This window comes from Dromiciops gliroides, chromosome 5, assembly GCF_019393635.1.
Source record: "Dromiciops gliroides isolate mDroGli1 chromosome 5, mDroGli1.pri, whole genome shotgun sequence".
Lineage (NCBI taxonomy): Eukaryota > Metazoa > Chordata > Mammalia > Microbiotheria > Microbiotheriidae > Dromiciops > Dromiciops gliroides.
The window spans coordinates 128,748,440-128,769,155 of record NC_057865.1 but is presented as its reverse complement, the minus strand read 5'-3'; the positions used below and the strand labels follow the sequence as shown (position 1 = coordinate 128,769,155).

Below are 20,716 nucleotides of genomic sequence, written 5' to 3'. Positions count from 1 at the left end.
CAAATGGCAGGGTGTTCCCCCCACAGGTTTCAGCCGTTGCCATGGCACTGGCACCTCATGTCATCACCACTTGCTGCTGCCTACATGGGCCTGGCAAAATTATAATGACTGGAGGCCCAGTGAGGGCAGTCATGTGACTGTCAGTCAGAGCTGCCAGCCAATTATCTTGGGTGTGTGTGTGTGGTCAGCCTGGGATCTGCTGAGAAGAAGGGAGGTTTCTTGTCATTCTAGCTTGAAGCTGGAAGGCAACAGGATGCTGCTGTGTGTTCTCAGGTGATTCCTGGGCGGTGGTGTTATTCAGGTTGTATTATTTCCCTTTCCCCATTTTATTTCCTTTCTCTTAATCCTACTGATCCTGTTTGTGTTTTTTTAAGTTTGTTCTTGTTAAATAAATCCAGCTCTGTTTTGAGGGAGGCTGTCTGCCTCCTTCCTTGCTCCAATATTGTAGGGAGCCACCTAGCTAACACTCTCCAATTAAAAATTGGTCCCTACATATTAAACTTCTTGTGGATATTCTTGAAATTTTCTCCACTCAGATTCTTGTTATTTTCTCCAAATATATAGAATACTTCTCTCATGTAAAGATAGTATCACCTGAGTCCAACATAATCCACTGGATAATGCTGAATATAACTGGAAAGCATATGGTTCATCATTTTATACCTCACTTGGTATTGACAATAAAAAAAAAAAACTATTAAATAATCCTATTCCTATATAACAAGGAATTTTCTCTGATATCTTTATATACTTTGGAAATAACTTTTGAACATACTCCAAAGCTACATTTTGTCCTGCAGAGTTATTATTTTTATTTTGTAATTAGCAAATAAGAGATACAGCTGATCTTGGTTTTCACTAACTCTTAATCAGTTGTGTAGCTGTGAAAGTTTAGCCTCTTATACAGAATTTTCTACAAAAACTTGCCTGTTCCCACTTTATATTTTCATCAGGCATATTTTTGATGTGTATATGGGCCATTCCCCTAAAAATATAAAATATAAAATATAAAAATAGATGAAAAATTAGATATAATGGTCACTGTAACATACATTTAAACGGGTGCCCATCAGTACTCATTACTTGGACAGATACTTCAGTTGGACAATGATCTTAATTCATAATTGAACAGAAGAGAGGATTATATTTGGATTAAATTTGACAATTTGTTTGGTGATTTCAAAGACTATGAGCTGCTTCCTGACCAAAACCAAACAAAACCAAAAAAACCCACACTCTTCTTTCTTAATATTAATACTGTCCTATATGACTGGAAAACCAGTAATATCATGATATATATGATAAAAAATTTGGGTGATTCAAAGAGATTGGAGAGATATACAGTGGTTATAAGTAGCTTACAATGTGTTACCAAAAATGAGGCAAGGTTCCCAGCTGAGAAAATTTGGGGAAGGGCAGCTATGAGATGCTGAGGAGGGATGAAAAGATTTGGAAGAGCCACTATGGAGAGCAGGGTAGAGAGCTGATAAGGACAATTTAGTAAGATTGCCTAGCAGGAGTGAGGGTCCAGTTGGGCTTATACAACATAAATTTGTAGTGCATACAGTCAGAATGCCTGTGTGATTTTTCTCTACCTTTGTTCAGCAGCACATGTTTAGGCACAAAGGCAACAAATAGTGGGAGTGATCCAAGGCTGTAGCCTGGCAGGGCATAATTTGTGATAAGGGGGCAAAGGATTCAAGAGAGGAGGACAATGCAAAGTTGAATTACTTCACCAAAAAGGTAAGATGGGGAGAAAAGAGTGACTCATACAGGAGAAAAGTCCTGAAGAGAATTGAGGGGTCAAAGTATTGGATGTCACAGTGCAGGTGAAGCAAAAAAAAAAAAAAAAGATGGCAGACGGAGAGGTGAAAGGCCAAAAGATTAGGGTTAAATTAGGGGATTTGGGAAATTCTTAAACATGAAGTATGCTGGTGGGTGATAGCATTTTTATGTGTGGTTGAGGTACAGTGAAAGAGTAGCTCATAGGAGGGGAGTAGGTTGAGGAATTGAGTAAATAGAGTATTTGAGGGAGAACCAATACATCTGCTAAAATCCCCTAGTAGGAGTGGAGAGGAGAGAAAAGTTGTAAGCCATGTATCAAAATCTTTGAGGAAGAAAAGGATGTGAACTGGGTGATCTGTAGACAACTGATACCAGGATATTGATTGGGTGGTGGATATGAATAATATGAACTTCAAAGGAATAACAGTTACTGATTGAAGGAATAAAGGGGAGAAACTGAAAGTGGCAATGGGGAGCAAGGAGTATTCCCATTCCCCTGCCCGAATCAGTGAGCTGAGGAGAATGAGTGAAGGTGCAGTCAGTACTGGAAAGGGTGGACAAGGAGATTATGTCATCAGTAAGAGCTAGTAAATGGAAGGAATGGGAAAGGAATAGATTTAAGATGAAGGGAAAGTTTGTTGTCTATGGAACAGATATTCCAGAAGCCACAGTGGAAGGGCTGGGTAGAAAACTATTGTCATGATATATGAACTAAGGAAAGAATACTTAAGGATGTTGAATAATATGGTAATGAATAATGAACTATAACAAAAAACTAATGTCTCTCTGAATGTAGCTTTTTTTTTTTTTTTAGTGAGGCAATTGGGGTTAAGTGACTTGTCCAGGGTCACACAGCTAGTAAGTGTTAAGTGTCTGAGGCTGGATTTGAACTCAGGTACTCCCGACTTCAAGGCCAGTGTTCTATCCACTGTGCCACCTAGCTGCCCCTGAATGTAGCTTTAATGTTTCTACAATTTTTAAAAATACAGTAAAACTTACTAAGATTCCATCTAATCCATGAGCAAACTAAAACAAAATTCTAAAATGGCTTGAAAGGTTTATATATCAAAGGATTTACAAATGGAAGATATCTTAAAATTATCCAGATACAGAGTATTTTTAATTGATGTTTATGAGAAATAAGTGACTTCTCAATTTCTTCAATTTACATTATCTCTGAGTTGAAAAAAATCTTATCCTTCCTCAGTGTAGGAAAAGTTAATCTCTTTTCTGACATTGTTATTAAGCATTCAATAAGTGGCCAGTCTTATATTTTATTATAATATCTGATTTATTTTGTGTTATTGTTTGGGCCAATTGGAGCATCTTACCTATCATTTCATCCAAGTGGAGAACTCTGAATGAGGAAATGTCTTCCACTCAAACTGGATTCTATGGATTCTACAATTTATACTTTTTTAAAGTATGAAAAAAGAATGAGATGAGCAGAGAAGAGAACACTGGACACAGTATCAACAACTCTATGTGATGATTTACTGTGATAGACTTGGCTATAATCAGCAATACAATGATCCAAGAAAATGTCAAAAGACTCATGATAGAAAATACTCTCCACATCTAGAAAAAGAGCTATGGAGTCTGAATGCTGATCAAAGCACGCTATTTTCACTTTTGTTGTTGTTGTTGCTGTTTCTTCTTTATTGTCTTTTTTAAAATTTATTTTGTTCTGATTCTACTCTCACAACATGACTAATGTAGAAATATTTTTTAAGATGATTGTAAAATATAACCTATATCAGATTATATGCTTGCTTTGGGAGGGCAGAGAAAAGGTAGGAAAAAAGGTAGGAAAAAGGTGGGAAAAAAATTTGAAATCCAAATCTTACAAAAATAAATATTGAAAACTATCTTTACATGTAATAGGAAAAATATAAAATGAAATACTATTGAAAAGTCAGGGGAAAAAAGGGAAAAACAGTGCCTTGGGCACTGAAAGTATAGATGACTTTCTCAAGGTTGCTCAGCCAATATATCTTAGAGACTTGAAACCAGGCCTTCTTAACTCCAAAGACAGCTTTCTTCTACTACAGTAGGCCTCTTGTTCTTTACCTTTTTAAACAATATTTATATCTATTCAGCATTATCTTAAGACTGATTACTTTTTTAAATTGCATAATGAAAATTATCCTTTATATATTAATCTTACAATGGAACATTCATGGCCATGCTGGTTCTCTTTTCCTACTGATGAGTTCCATCAGGGGGTCTTCATTTTTCAAAGAGGCTCAGACTAACTGTACTTTATTCCTTTTAGCTATATTTCTCAGACTCTAGAATTTTCTACCATGTCCATGGGAAGGTATGCCTTCCATCTTTCAGCTCCTTTTTATGAACAGTTTTCTTTCTGTAGAATGTAATCTTCTTAAAAGCAAGGAATTTCTCGTATTTTGTTTATATTTGTATCCTCATTGTTAGCACAATGCCTGAAACTTAATAAATGCTTGTTTCCTTGTAGCCTCAGTGCATCTATATACAAAATAATTCCTAAACTGATTTTTAAAAGGAAAAATGTTTTGTTCCTGCACACCTATACTATGATTTTATAAACTCTAAGTTAGGAAACACAAACTTTTGAGACAATAGAAAAAAGAAATAGAAAAAACTAGAACCCAACTTGGAAAACTGGCCTCAAAAGAGCAATATCTGGGAGGGGTTGAGAAAGTGAAAACAAATGGTTCAACTGTAATAGAATTGAAATCAACAGGAGCACCACAGGAACCAGGAATGAACATAAGGTGAGAAGCCAAGCCCTAGGTACCAGGCACCAGTATGATGGTGACGTACTAAGAAAGATAATTTTAGCTTGTTCATGTTGCCTGATAATTAGGAGGATCCTTCTTACCAAATGTTCATGTCGAGAACACCTTGTCCTAAGGAGCAGACTATAGTTAAGAATCATTCCTCTACTAATATTTGCCATGTAATTGTTTCTTTTAAAAGGCTGTCTGTAAGAGAGCTTCTTTACAAAAAACAGACACATTTCTTCCCAATATGACTTCAAATGAACATCACCCAATATATTTGATAGAGCTTTGATTCACAATCAATCAAGACCACAACTTGCCTAGTATTCTAATCATGAATTTGTTCTGTGGGGGTTAGGGCCTGAATATGCTGCCAGATGACCATCCTCCCTAAAAGATAACAGTTCCCTGAGTTTATTTTGACTTTTCTTGAGTGAAAAATGTACACATCTGTTTGAGTGGGAATAAAAGTTGTTGCATACCTTCTCAGGTATGATTGAAGAAAATTTTCAGGATTTTTCCTCTGATAATAATTTTTTCTTACTTTTTAAAAAAAAGCTTTATCTTTCTAACACATATTTTTATATGCAGCCTTTTCTATATATTTTATGACTTCCAAGCAGCATGTTTATCCCCTTGACATTGGCTGTGAATGTAACATTTATGATTTTTCTTTTTTCATGTGATTTTCATTTCTTTTTGTTATCATTTTTTTAATTTAAAGTGCAAGAAGATGAAACAAGCATGTGGACAGATTTTTTTCTGTGAATACAAAGAAGCAGCATAGAAAAGGGTAAAAATAGATGAGGGAGGTAAGTAGTCAGATCTGAGTTAGAGGAAAGTTCAGAAGTACAAAGGACATCATTTGAAATTTCTATTTGGCAGGGACAGAAAACAAGTATACCAGGGGAGCCCAAACTTTTATGTACAACACATGTGTCAAGCAAGCTTGCCTATAGACCAGCAGCATTTCCAAGTGCTACAGTAAACAGACTGAAATACAAAAAATAAATAAATATACAATAGAATAGAAATAATAGTTAATTTGTGATTTTCTAAATCAGTGTGCTGCCTACAGGGATCCTTAGATGTAGTTTAATGGCTCTTATATTGAATTTGACACCTCCAAGCTTCAAAAAAAATATTTCTTTAAAAAAACAAGCCCCTAAATTCTGAGCCCAAGTTATTGAGAATTTGGACACTAAGTGAAAGCTATTCCCAGACTGTATTGAAGCATCCTACATTCTAAAGAGGGGAAATAAAGTATCACTGAATGGGAGGATGAGGCGGTAGAGACAAGGAGAGACAAGCAAGTATCTGTTGGAATGGTATTCTGACTCCTTGGAGAGATCTAGTACCATTTAAAAAAATATATATTTTTAACATTTTTAAAGTTTTGAGTTCCAACTTGAATCCTTCCCTCTCTCCCTCCCTCTCTTTTTCCTAAGATGATAAGCAGTCAGATATAGATTTTATATATATGCAATTGTGTAAAATATTTCTATATTTTATTTTGTACAAAAAGACAAAAATATAAAGATAAAAAATGCAAGAAAAAAATGAAAAATAGAAAACATCAGTGTGTATTCAATCAATATCAGTTCTTTCTCTTAAGGCCGATAATATACGTCATCATTAGTCTTTTGGGATTGTCTTGGATCATCATATTGCCAAGAATAGCTAAGTCATTCACAATTCTTCATCAAAAAATACTGTTGTTAATTTGGGCAATGGTCTCCTGCTTGTGTTTACTTCATTATACATCAAGTCATGTAAGTCTTTCCAAGTTTTTGCTGAAATAATACTGCTTGTCATTTCTTATAACATAACAATATTCCATTACAATCATATACCACAACTTGGTTACTCATTTCCCAATTGACAGGGATGCTTTTGATTTCCAAATCTTAGTCATCTGGTATCATTTCAAAATAAGTATTAAAGAAAAGATCAGATCTTCTTCCAGTGAGGGATCCTAAATGGAGCACACCTAGAAAGCAGTTTAAGCTAAGAATTTTATGTATGGTCTAGTATCTTACATAAGTTGCATAATATTTATTATTTTTTCTCCAATGTTACTTGCTTTATTTCATTGTTTCTGCATGTAGTGGACAAATTCAGGAAAGGGAAGGAAATGTTTACAATTTTTTTAAGATCATATTTGAAAAGGTTGATTTGATGCTGAAACAGCCTATTTTAAATATCTACAAGGTACATAGGCACTGACAGTACATGTTCACTTTTTAGTGCCATTATCATGCTTAAAAGTTGTTAAAGCAAAGTTGTTAAGCAAAGAACAAAAACACCCTCTTTTCATCATCTGGCAACATCTTCTAAACAGTATGTCAGAAAACACTGTCTGTTTTTGAATAAGAATAATAAAACTTACAAATTTCCCTTCTTCTATCCCTCCCCATTAGCAATTTCACTCTAATAATTAAATACCAAAGTACTGTAATAAATACATACCATAAAAGAGAGGCAAACCTTCCTTCTCCTGGCAAATTTCACTTCAATACTCTAATGAGTTTTCATTAAAAATTCTAATTATAAGATAAAGATAAATTAGCTATTTTGGGTAAATGGAAAAAATCATTTTATCCTGAGCTTAAATGATATTCCAGTTTAGTTCAGAATATGGTATCTGTAATCCATTCTTCCCATCGTGCCCAAAGTGATGTTTCTAATACATTCTTTTGACCATGTCACTCCCCTTCTCAATAAACTTTGTATTCTTTCTAAAAGCAAATTCAAAGACCTGTATAACAAACTCTATTGTGTTATACCAACTCATTATATCACTCCCCTTCATCCATTTTTAAATACAACCAAATTGCCTTTTTATTGATCTGCAGAAGCTATGTTCCAAAGTTTGTCTCTTGTGCCTTTGCCCAAATTGTCCTCAATACTTGCCATGGATTCCCTCTTTACCTCTACCTCTCAGAAATCCTTGTTTTCTTTGATAGGTAAATTGAAAAGACACCTACTAAATGAATCTTTTCCTGATCTCTCCTCTCATCTGCTAGGGTTTTCCCCTCAAAATCACCTCTGTTTACCAATATTTGGTTTGTATACATTGTGTGTATCTCAAGAATTCATCATTATGTTTCAGTTATCTTCTTCTCCTACTTCTCCTCCTATATCCCTTTTTCTTATTGCTGAGTTCCTTCTTAAATCTCCATTTTAAAGAAATGTTCAGGCATTTATTCTTCATTCTCTGCACTTTATCACCATGCAATTTATCCGCAAACTCACTCCTTCCTTTTCCTCGCCCCTTTTGGTGTTGTATTCCCCCATTAGAATATGAGCTCCTTGAGAAAAGGAATTGTATTTCTTTTTTATTGTATCTGTATCCCCACATTTAAAATAGTATCTGGCACATAGTAAGCACTTAATAAATGTTTTTTGACTAACTGGGTAGATCCTTATTTTATACATTCATGTATTCATATTGTCTCCCCTTATAAAATGTAAGGTCCTTCAGGAATAAGAATATTTATTTTTTTTGTATCTATAGAACTTAGCAAAATGCTTGCCACAGAGTGGTCATTTAACATATTATTATTGATTGACTTATTGACATACTGTTTAATGCTACAACTGAAACAAAAACTAGTGAGAGAACTAATGGAATAACCTTCTGAGTTATCAGACCAAAGTTCCAAGAGAGACTCTGTTTGGAAGTATTCACCATGTTGTTATGTTAAACATGTTTTCTTCCCCTTCAGCACAAATGTGATCCCATCACATCATCCATTCAACTTTTCTAATTGGATTGAATCTTAATCTGGGTTTTATCATATTTCAGTTACTTAAAGAATATCATGGTAAAGTTAATTCACCATTAGGAGAAAGCTGAATGTGAAAAACCAGAAAACACATGTATATCATATTTAGATATGTAAATGCATGTGCTCTTAATCTTCAGTATTTAACTCAAACTACATTAGACAATTTTAAAATATGCTTCATTAGAACCTGAAAGACAAAATTATTCTTACTTTCATATCTCACATAGGAGTTTGATATATATGTGAACTACTTTCCAGACAGGAAGTTCTTTTCTAAATTTTATAACCTACCTTTTATTTAAGGATAGTGCCCACTCTTTCTAAAGAGGCCAAAGCACATTGATTAAATGGAAATTATCAACTTTGAAATAATAGTTGAATCCTGGGAGCAGGCTAGTCAAAAAGAATATCTGCAACTAAAGCAAAAAAGAAAAAAAAAAGAAAAAGAGAGAGCGAGACCTCTAGCATGGTACTTCACATTCAGAATGCACTTATGTAATAACCAAGCACCTAGTTGCTTTACTTAAACGGGGTCATTTTAAAAACTCTGCCAAATCTGACATTTGGCTGAACTGACCAGTCCATTAACTCAAAATAATGGAAATAGTTTCAAAGCTACTGGGGAACAAATTAACTCCCCTTAAAGAAATACGTATTCTCAGAACCCAATGTGAGTCCAATGTTTTTGTCTAACCTACACAAAGCAAAGAGGGGGAAAAATAATAACTAACATTTATATAATGCTTTAATGTTTGCTAAGCTTTTAGAATACAATATATCATATCTCTTCTGACCCTCACAAGATGTACAGATATTCTTATTATTCTTATTTTATAACTGGAAAAAATGACTCTCAAACAAGTTAAGTGGCTCATCCACAGTCACACAACTAATGTCAGAGACAGGATTAGAATATTTTCTTTACCCCTATTCCAATGTTCTTTCCACCTTGCAACCCTGTTGCCCTAATTTGCAATAGGCTCATAGATTTCAAGTTTGGAAAGTATCCTGGAACCCTTACACTCCAACTCTCTCACTTTATCAATGAAGAAATTAATCCTCAAAGAGGTTAAGTGACTTTAGGCTCTAAGTAGAGAAAAGAAAAATAAAAAATAATATTTTTGAGGAGGGAAATAGATGATGTAACGAGAATTAAATTAATTTGTTGTTATTGATTGTCTTAACTTTATAGCTTTCAACTCTTTCCTCCCTAACATTATAAGAGCAGACTTTAATCAATTTTTGAAATATTTACTATGTTGTTGCCCTGATTGTCAGTCATCCTTCCACCTCTTCCCAAGAGAACCATCATTTGTAACAAGGGTTTTTTTTTTATAGAAGAGAAAAAGCATTTAATTAACCAAAACATCATCTAAGTTTACTAGCATATACAGTGTTTCATACCGCCATATTCACTTACTTCTAAAGAGGTCTTTCTTTAGGGCCATCTTATTGCTTACTATTCTAAAGTGTTCAGATTATTTTTCTGGTTCTTCCCAATTATATCTATGCAACCATCATTTATGTCATATTCTTGGTTCTATTTATTTTTTTTATTTTAATAATAAGTACTTTTTCAATGAAAAGAATATCCTTGAATTTTTTACAATTTATTGATCTATTAAAATTATTTTAAAGTTCAAAATGGCCCATATGTGGGATTAATCAAACATTATTCTATAATGATTTTGTGTATGCATGTGTGCATAGGTTTCCATGTATGTATGTATGTATGTATATTTAGTACATCATAGTCATTTTCAGATTTACTTCAATGTCCAAAAAGCCCTTCTCTGTAACAAAGAAATTAAAATCCATAAGTAAAGTGACTAATTCCCTCATATATTGATACAGACAGATATTGAGAGATAATCCACTCCAGAAGCTCACCTTCTTATTAAAGAAAAGAAAGGGGTATATTTCCATATCTTAATTCTCAGACAGATCTTGGGCATAATGGATGGATGGACAGATAGATAGTAAGATAGATAATAAGAGAGACAGACGGACACATACATGCATACATCAAGAAAGACAGAGACAGATGGAAGAGAGAAGAAAGCAATAGAGGGGAAGAGGGAGGGAGAGGGAGAAAGAGGGAAAGGGACAGAGAGTGAGAGAAAGAAGAGAAGAGAGGAGAGGAAAGGAGGGAGTTAAGGAGAGATAATATCTATTAAGCACTGGGGATACAGATTCCAGTAAGTAGTCTTTACCCTAAGGAATTTCCATTTTAATATGGAGAAACAAAACAAAACAAAAAGGCAGAGGGGAGGAGGGTAATATGTCAAGAAGTTGGCCCAAAAAAAAAAAATGTCCTGGAAGCTTGAATTCCCCACAAGATGAGGCAAAAATTTACTTAATGGAGCCCCAGTTTTTCTTAAGAAAAAATTGAAGGTTATGGTCTCTAGACACTGCATGGAGTATTTCAGATTTTTACCTTCATTTTAATATTGGAAAAGAAGATTTTTTTCAGATATTTTTTCCTGACATCCTGACCTAAAGCCACAATTTAGATAGCTAATATTTCTCTACATCTTCCTCACAAATAATGGCCAAAGCCAGGAATGAACTATTGAGTTCATAATTGCCAATTTTCCATTTGCCTACCCACTGTCACTTTTCTGTGAATGCTTAGCTCATTACTTTGTAAATTGTTTGAGATACCTTGAATAAAAAGCAGCATATAAAGCAAAGTGCTATTTCAATCATTAACATTCTCTTTTCTTCTGTGCATATTTGCATGCTTTTCATGCTCTACTGTTTTTTACAGTAAGATTAAATTTGAAAAATATGTAAATAAAAGTGAAATTTGAAATGACTTATTTTATGGTTTTAAGACTTGTCATTTGGGCTTTATTTGGTCACATGTGAAAAGGCATAAAAAATAAGTGTGATGTTCAACTGAATGCATTGTTTTCTTTCCATGTAAAGAATTCTATTGAGTGTGTACTGTTCCATGTAATGCATATTCTTCACATAATCTGTGGTCTTAAGTAGCATCATTTTTACCAGTTTTATTTTATTGCAAATGTGCTAAGCAATATGCTCAAGGTATCTTTAATCTACAGGTCACAGATGTTCTGAGGCTCTCTAAACAAACTCTAACATAGAGCTAGTATTCTTCCAGCATGAACTATTGCCAGAAAGTTCAAAATGATTTTGAAAGTATTTCAAAATTTAAAAGCTTCCTGGTTGCTTATAAAACCAATGTAAATTTTTGTCTACAATTGTCTGAATGCCGCAATACACCCCACATAATTTCATACACTCTCATTATTTTTAATAGCAGGAGCAGCTAGATAAATCAAGAATGTATCGAAAGGGCAGACAATTACCTCTTTGTTGAGAGAATATTGCATGTGTGGGCACAGTAAAGAATTTATAACCATTTTAAAACTTGAGGCATTTATTTTGCTGCTATTATGAACTTGCAAGTGAAAGAACTTTTAATCATCACAAAATTCTACAGTGATTCATGAATTAAGAACTGGCCTACACTTGACTTCAGTTACTTAAAAATAATTTAGAAGCTGTTGTTCTACAAACTCTGAAAAACTGTATATCTACACTACAAACATTTTTAAAGCAAAGGGAAAAAAAATCCTCCTGCCCAAAAAATACCCTGGTTTCTTACTTTAACCAAAAATATAAATATTTTGTATCTTTTGATATAATCATTTAGGTCTGGCCCTGTGATTCAATCAGTTTAGTGAATTCCCATTATGGAATCTCATTTCATGGATGCAGATAAGCAACTTTCTTATATTTGCTATCTTAGCAGGTGTCCTAGAGAACTTATAAGTTAAATATCTTTCCTACCTTCACATAACTAGTATTTTTCAGTGAAAGAACTTGAAACCAGGGACTCCTAACTCTGACTTCATTATACCATGCTGCTTCTGAGATTTATTCATAAAAGTAGTAAAAACTGAAACACTACTGTTAAAATTTCATTGGAACAGTCTTTACAGAACTGTTCCTATTTTTGTGGTTACATGGAAATTATAATTTTTTTTTAATTTTCTTAAAATATTCTAAATCACTATTGATTAGAGAAATGCAAATTAAAACAGCTCTAAAGTTATTACCTCCACCTACCAAATTGACTAATATGACAAAAAAGGAAAATAATAAACTTTGGAAAAGATGTGGAAAAATTGAAACAGTAATGTATTTTTGGTAGAGTTGTGAACTGATCCAACCATTCTGGAGAGCAATTTGGAACTGTGCCCAAAGGGCTATGGGGCTGTAGATACCATTTGACCTAGTAATACCACTACTACTAGGTCTGTATCTGAAAGAGATCATCAAAAAGGAAAAAGGACCCAAATGTACAAAAATATTTTTAGCAGCTCTCTTTGCGGTGGCAAAGAATTGGATATCAAGGGGATGCCCATCAATTGGGGAATGGTTGAATGAGTTGTGGTATATGGATGTAGTGGAATATTATTGTGCTATAAGCAATGATGAACAGGCCGATTTCAGAAGAACTGCAGACTTAAGTGGACTGCTGCTGAGTGAAGTGAGTAGTACCAGGAGAACATTATACCCAGTAACAGCAACATTGTGTGATGATCAAGTCTCATAGACTTAGCTCTTCTCCCTCTTCCTCCTTCTTCCTCTCTGGGCTCCCCTTTGCTCATGTTGCTGCTGCCTCTACCACAGGCTTGGGATCCACGCCAACCCCTTTACCAAGGAGGATTACCATAAACTGGACAAACAGAAACTGCAGGTGCTCAAGGACACCATCAACTGGCTGCACATCAACTCCATCCAAGTCACTACTACAGCCGGTTTGGGCCACCCCACATCATGCTGCAGTGCGGCAGAGATAATGGCAGTCCTCTTCTTCCACACCATGAAGTACAAGCCCCAGGACCCCAAGGAACCAGCAATGACTGCTTTGTGCTCTCCAAGGGTCATGCGGCTCCCATGCTCTATGCAGTCTTGGCTCAGGCTGGCTTCCTGCCAGAGGCTGAGCTGTTGAACTTGCAGAAGATCAGCTCTATTCTAGACAGCCACTCAGTCCCTAAATAAGCCTTTATAGACATGGCTACTGGCTCCCTGGGCCAGGGGCTTGGAGCAGCTTGTAGAATGGCCTACACAGGCGAATACTTTGACAAAGCCCGCTACCGTGTTTATTGTTTGCTGGGTGATGGGGAGCTATCTGAAGGCTCTGTGTGGGAGGCAATGGCCCTCATGGGATTCTACGAGTTGGAACACCTGGTCACCATCCTCGACATTAACCAGCTGGGTCAGAGCAACCCTGCCCCACTACAGCACAAAGTGGAAGTTTACCAGATGCAATGCGAAGCTTTTGGGTGGAACACCATTGTGGTGAATGGACACAGTGTGGAGGAACTATGCAAGGCCTTCGACCAGGGCAAGCAAAAGCCACTGGCTGTCATTGCAAAGACACATAAGGGCAGAGGAATCTCAGGTGTGGAAGATAAGTAATCTTGGCATGGGAATCCCCTCCCCCAAAACATGGCAGAACAGGTCATTGAGAAAATCTATGGCCAAATTCAAAGCAAGAAGAAGATTCTAGCTTCCCTCCCCAAAGAGGATGCCCCAACAGTGAACATCACCAACAAATGGATGCCCTCTCCCCCAAATTACAAACTTGGAGACAAGATGGCCACCTTCAAAGTCTATGGCATGGCCCTGCCCAAACTGGGGCATTCCAGTGACCGTGTGATTGCCCTGGATGGGGAAACCAAGAATTCGACCTTTTCAGAACTCTTCAAGAAGGAACAAACTGATTGCTTCATTGAGTATTTCATTGCAGAACAGAACATGGTGATCATTACCGTGAGCTGCACCACATGGAACCGAACTGTGCCTTTCTGCAGAACCTTTGCTGCCTTCTCCACCAGGGCCTTCAACCAGATCCGGATGGTGGCCATGTCTGAGAGCAACATCAATCTGTGTGGCTCACATTGTGGAGTGTCCATCAGTGAAGATGGGCCTTCTCAAATGGACCTTGAAGATCTTGCCATGTTCTAGAGCATTCCCAATGAGATAGTCTTTTACCCAAGAAGAGTTAGCTGCTAACACGAAGGACATCTGTTTCATAAGGACCAGCTGCCCAGAAAATGTGATCATTTACAACAACAATGAAAACTTCCAGGTTGGCCAGGCTAAGGTGGTTCTGAAGAGCATGGATGACCAGGTGACTGTGACTGGAGCTGGGGTGACTCTCCATGAAGCCTTGGCAGCTGCTGCGCAGTTGAAGAAAGAAAACATCAACATCTGAGTGCTTGATCCCTTTACCATCAAGCCCTTGGATAAGAAGCTCATCCTTGATAGTGCCCACGCAACCCACGGCTGCATCGTGACTGTGGAAGACCATTACTATGAGGGTGGCATAGGAGAGGATGTGGCTTCTGCCATAGTGTGTGAACCTGGCATCACCATCAGCCACTTGGCAGTCGTCAGCATCCCCAGAAGGAGGAAATCAGCAGAGCTGCTGAAGATGTTTGGCATCGACAAGGACACCATTGTTCAGGCTGTCAAGGTGGCCTTGTCTAAAGCCTAAGATGCCTTCTAATGCTTCCAGACCAAAACAAGGGGGTAGGGAAGAGGGAGAAACATTCCTGTAACTTTGAATACATTAAGTACTTTTGTTTCTACTGAGGATCAGTTGAAAATAATATATATATATATATATGTATATAAAATAAAAATAAAAGAGACTTAGCTCTTCTCAGCAATACAATGATTAAAGATAATTCAAAGAACTTGTGATAGAAAATGCTCTCCACATCCAGAAAAAAGAATTGTGGAATCTGAATGCAGATTGAACTATACTATTTTTACTTTTTTGTTTGTTTTTTTCTTTTTTTGACTTTTTTCCCTTCTGTTCTTATTCTTCTTTCACAACATGCCTTGTGTGGAAATATGTTTAATGTGATTATACATATATAAACTATATCAGATTGATTTCTGTCTAGTGGAGGGGGGAGGGACGGGGAAGAAAAATTTGGAACTACCTTTACATGTAACTGGAAAAAATAAAATACTATTATGATTAGAAAAAAATGAATGTTAAAAACTGTCTTTATGTGTAATTGGAAAAAATATTATTTACAAATGATTTTTCCCCTTGAAATAGGTGTGCTCTAAAAAAAGTTGTTGACATAAGATTTTGTCACCATTAAAAGAGTTTATAATAATAGCATTATGGAAATATTAAATTAGAGGCACTTAGGTGGCACAGCAGGTAAAAAACTGGGCCAGATTTAGGAAGACAAGTTCAAATCTACCTTCAGAAATTTACCAGTGCTTAGCACAGTGCCTAGAACATAGTTCCTAGTAGGCATTTAATAATCATTTGTTTTCTTAATTCTTCATTATATAAAACTTTTTTTTGATGCTATATATCTTATAGGACTTCTTCCTTTTTTTCCTTCCTTCCTTCCTTGAAGGATGAGGTCAGAAGCCATATCATAGAGGATAAGGAAGGCAATGAGAAGAAAGGGGTAACAGCATGAATTGTCAAAAGCTTGCTCAAGAAGTTTTGCAACAAAAATGAATTGATAGCTTGCAGGGATGGATGGATCGACTGAGGTCTTTTTTTACAATAAACATTTTTATTCTTGTTTTGAATTCCGAATTTTATCCCTCCTGCTCTCTCTCCTCTCCCCCCTCAATAAGGTGCTAAGCAATCTGATGAGTTATACGTATGAACTTATATAAAACATTATCATATTAGTCATTTTGTACAAGAAAACTTGAATAAAAAAATGAAAGAGTGGAAACAGCGTGCTTCAGTTTGTGTACAACCAATTTCAGTTCTTTCTGTGGAGGTGAATAGTATCCATGATTAGTCCTCTGGGATTGTCTTGGATCATTGTATTGCTGAGAATGGTTAAGTAATTCACAAATTTTCATCAAACAAAATTGTTGGTTCTGCTCACTTCACTATACATCGGTTCATACAAGTCTTTCCAGGCCTTTTCTGAAATCATTGTGCTTGTCATTCCTTATAGCATAATAATATCCATCACCCTCATATACCACAGCTTGTTTAGCCACTCCCTAATTGATGGGCATTCCTTTAAGTTCTAATTCTTAGCCACCATAAAAAGAGCTGCTATAAATATTTTTGTACAATTAGGTCTTTTTATCTTTTGGGGAATGTCTTTTGGATATAAACCTAGCAGTGGTATTGTTGGATCAAAGGCTTTACACAGTTCTATAGCCTTTTGGGCATAATTCCAAATTGCTCTCCAGAGTGGCTGGATCTTTTCACAGCTCTACTAACAGTGGATTGGCATCCTGGCTTTCCCACATGCCCTCCAATATCCAATATTTTACATTTTTGTGACATTTGCCATTCCCATAGATGTGAGGTGATCCAAATCTTTTTTGAGGATGGAAACACATTTATTAGCAATGTGGAAGAAATCAGTAGACAGGGAGAGATTTTTGATAAATGTTGTTGTTGTTTGCCCTTCTATCTTGAAGAGGGCCATGACATCAAGGTGATGTCATTACCTGCAGTGAATTGGACTTAAGTGAAGGTGTTCTGTGCAAAGTCATTAACCTCAATCTCTCCTCCAGAGCCGTCTGGGTCCGTGGCAAGATATACACCAGGACAACTGGAGATATCCCCAGATATTTTATGCAATTGGCTTCAAACAAATTTCCCGGTGTCACACAGGTAGTAAGTTTCAAGAGTGAGATTTTAACTCAGATCCTCCCAACTTCAGGGCCAGTGCTGTATCCACTGCACCATATCGCTGCTCCTATGATAAATGAGAGTGGTATGAGAGAGGGAAGTCTATTGGAGATTCCACAATGAAATGGGATCACTTGTGTACATAGAGGGGTTTTCTTTGAGAGCAGGGACTGTCCCCAGTGCTCAGCAAAGTTTCTGGCACATAGTAGACACCTAATAAATGTTAATTGAGTGACAAGAAGAAAAGACACCTCTTCATATGAGACAGTGGTAAAAGAAGAGATAGTGGCAGAAGGCATCTAAATGATGTAACATGACATGAAGGGAGAAGAGGGAGTTCTCAGAGCATGGCTTCCATTTTTTTTTTTTCCGTGAATAAAAGGCAATGTTGTCAACTGAGAGGTGACACTTGAGGAGGAATGAAATTGTTTAGAAAAGCCATTATGGGGAATGGGATAATGTTAGATTCAATTAACCTTGGTTAGAATACCTTTTGCTTTTTGACTCTCAAAACTGCATTTCTCTTATTTCTTTTTAAGTGGTGAGTACAGGAGTTTTCTGATAGGGTGAATATCCATGCACACATATCTCTATCTTTATTAATTCTCAAAATGGAAGTGGAGGAACAACAGTTACGGCAAAGATCTCTCTCAGGTTCTTGAATTACCATTCCGCTAGCAGATATCATTGATGAATAAGTGACAATAAGAGATCAGAGAAATCATCTAGTCCAATCAATAAGAAAAAGAACCTAGATCATCCACAAGCTCAGTACTGAATCCTCAGGCCATTAGGATTGCAGATGCTGATATTCAGCCTGAGCCATTCATAAGCTCAAAAGGTCGTAGTGAAAATCCTAACTTATTAGGCCACAAATCTATTTGTGTTATTTTAGGAGAAATAAGGGAATTGGTTACCCCTGGAAACACAAAGCAACTTTTGTGGGACTACACATGGTATGTATTTTGTATTTTACCACAAAATATATTATTTTATATTATAAATACTTTTTCTTTATATCCGGCATGTTTTTCAGCCTGTGTTATGATTCTTTAATTAATATATCAATATACAAGGTCATCTATATAATAGATACATATATACACACACATATGTTATATGTTTTTGCATGTCATCTATGTTTTTGTTCATCAAATAAAATTCCTGATATGAAGTTACATGTTTCAGAGTACTTATGACTATGGCCTAATTTATATACCGGTGGCATGTACAATATTCACTATGTTCTCTGTGTGTGTGTGTGTATGTGTGTATACAGTGCTAGCTACATGCATTTCTGAAATAAATTGCAGGTATTAAGTACGTATTTATGTTCCCATATATTCAAATTTAATTTCATAAGACGTAAAATTCTTTGCTGGGGAGATCTGACCTGTGGCTAACTGACTGTACAAAATAAGTAGGCTGTACAATGGATAGAGTGTTGTCCCTGTCAGGAAGACCTGAGTTCAAATTCCACTTCAGACATTTATTAGCTAGGTAACCTTATGCAAATCAATTGACTTTTGTCTTCCTCAGTTTCCCCATATGTAAAATAGGAATAAAAATAGCCTCTACTTCCCAGGGTTGAGGTGAGGATCAAAAGGATCAATATTTGTAAAACCCTTTGTAAACTTCAGAGCATTTTATAAATGCTATCTAACAGCAATTATGATGGCTTGTTTTGTGTCCGACTAAACTACATTTACCATGGGGTCTTGAGGCTAGAGTGTTTTCTAGTTTTCTCCCATGGCCTTGTCTGTGATGCATATATATCTATGCATCTATGACTTGACAAGAGTGACCTAGCTAATCCATGTCAGAGGCTGTCCTTGAACCCAGGTCCTCATGACTCCCAAGGTAAAGAATATAGGATATAGGAAGAGTCTGTCTCTAAATTTTGGTCTTCTTCTTAAGCTCAGTTTTATAAAATTAATAGTCGATGCCAAAGAAGAGCAAGAAGTTAGTAAGTTTGCATTAAACACATAAAATGTGTTTCTTTGAACCCTGGAGCTGAAGCTAGTTCTATAGGTCCATAACCCAAGCTATTACTTGGATTTGATAATACACATAATGTAGAGTGAGAAATAATCTAGGATACCAATCAAGATGGTGAGAGAAATGGGGTAAATTAACTTCTATAAAGAAGCTTCCATAGAACCTGAGAGAATCCCCAGGAGCTAGGTTGCTTCCCCATTAGTTCCCTTTTCGGGAATGTATTATATATGTGTTTTTAAAAAAAAACATAGTAGAGAGACTGGCAGAAGAATACTTAGGCTAAACACAGTACCCCCTTTTATCTATCTATCTTCAAATATGATGTAGTGAATAGTAATGATTACTGACTTAACATAACGGTTAAAGTTTTACAAAAATATATACATATCTCATCTATTATACAAAAAAAAATTCAAGGTAATGCTGTAGTATTTTTAACACCATTTACACACAAATCCTTTAGTTTTCCCACAGGGAGATTGAGGACACTGAGGATCAGAAAGATTAAATGAATTATCTATGGTTATACAATTAGTGTCAAAAGTAGGCTTTATACATAAGTTTCTCCTTACTCCAAATCCATGGTTCTTTCCACTATTGTATGTTTTACATGCGGATATATAATTCTATAAAGAAATAAGTAAGAACAAAGAATGGTTGAAATTAATGAAAAAAAGTTCAGATGGTTTTTCTTTTGGAATTCCCATTGCTTGAGACATTTAAAAAATACAATTACATGCCTGGGTATAGTTTAAGTATCTGGTTCTGTCTGAAATCAAATGGTCTCTTTAGTTCCCTTCTAGCTCTGTAATTTGTTGGAGACATATTGCTTTATTTTAAAGGGGAAAAAGTTTTATTAAAATAGAGGAAATATTTCTTTCAACCATTATTATGATGCTCACATCATAATGGAACAAATGCTAGATTTTGAATCGGAAATAACTGAATTCAAATTCTAACTTAACCACAGCTGTGTCATCCTGGGCAAATCTCTTAATCTTTCTCAGTATTAGTTTCTTCATCTATAAAATTGGGATAATAATAATGCCTATTCTGTAATATTGTTGTAAGGATCTAACTTTAAGGTGTTATATAAATACAATAATTATTATTATGTCATTGAGATATCAATCTTAGAGGGAGCCTAAAACAAGTTCATGATATTTGTGGGATAACACACCTATTTATTTAGATTTTTCCCATTTAGATTTCTATACCTGAAGGGACCCAGATTGTAGAAGGCTTCACCTGGTGCTTCTTATCTTGCTAACACGATGTGGTTGCAGTGAGTTAGTCTAGGAAATCAAAGGTATACCTACCCTTCAAGGGACACAGACTAATATCAGAACTATAACTTTTCCACTAATCATATCCAATTGCTATCAATTTCCCTTAACATATGGACATTATATTGCTTTTAGTCCATAAGTCTGAGTCTTTAAAAAACTGAAAATGAATTATACAGAAAGGGCAGTGGCAGGACCTAGTGAGTGTAATCAGGATACACTATACAGTATAGTCAATTAGGCACTTTGAAGAACAGGAATAAAATATATTATTAGGGAAATGTATGATAAGAAGAGAAAATCGGTTAGGTACATGTTGTTCTTGGTGGTAGTGGTTGTGGTGGTGGTGGTTTTTAAGTGTGGCAGAGAAGTGCAACATCACAAGCCTCACTCTTTTCTCACAGCCAT

At 35.8% G+C, this 20,716-nt stretch overlaps 1 pseudogene; it reads left to right on the top strand.

Moving 5' to 3' along the window:
* The first annotated feature begins 2,253 nt into the window (after positions 1-2,253).
* Positions 2,254-14,879, top strand: LOC122728819 (annotated as a pseudogene).
* Positions 14,880-20,716: the final 5,837 nt, after the last annotated feature.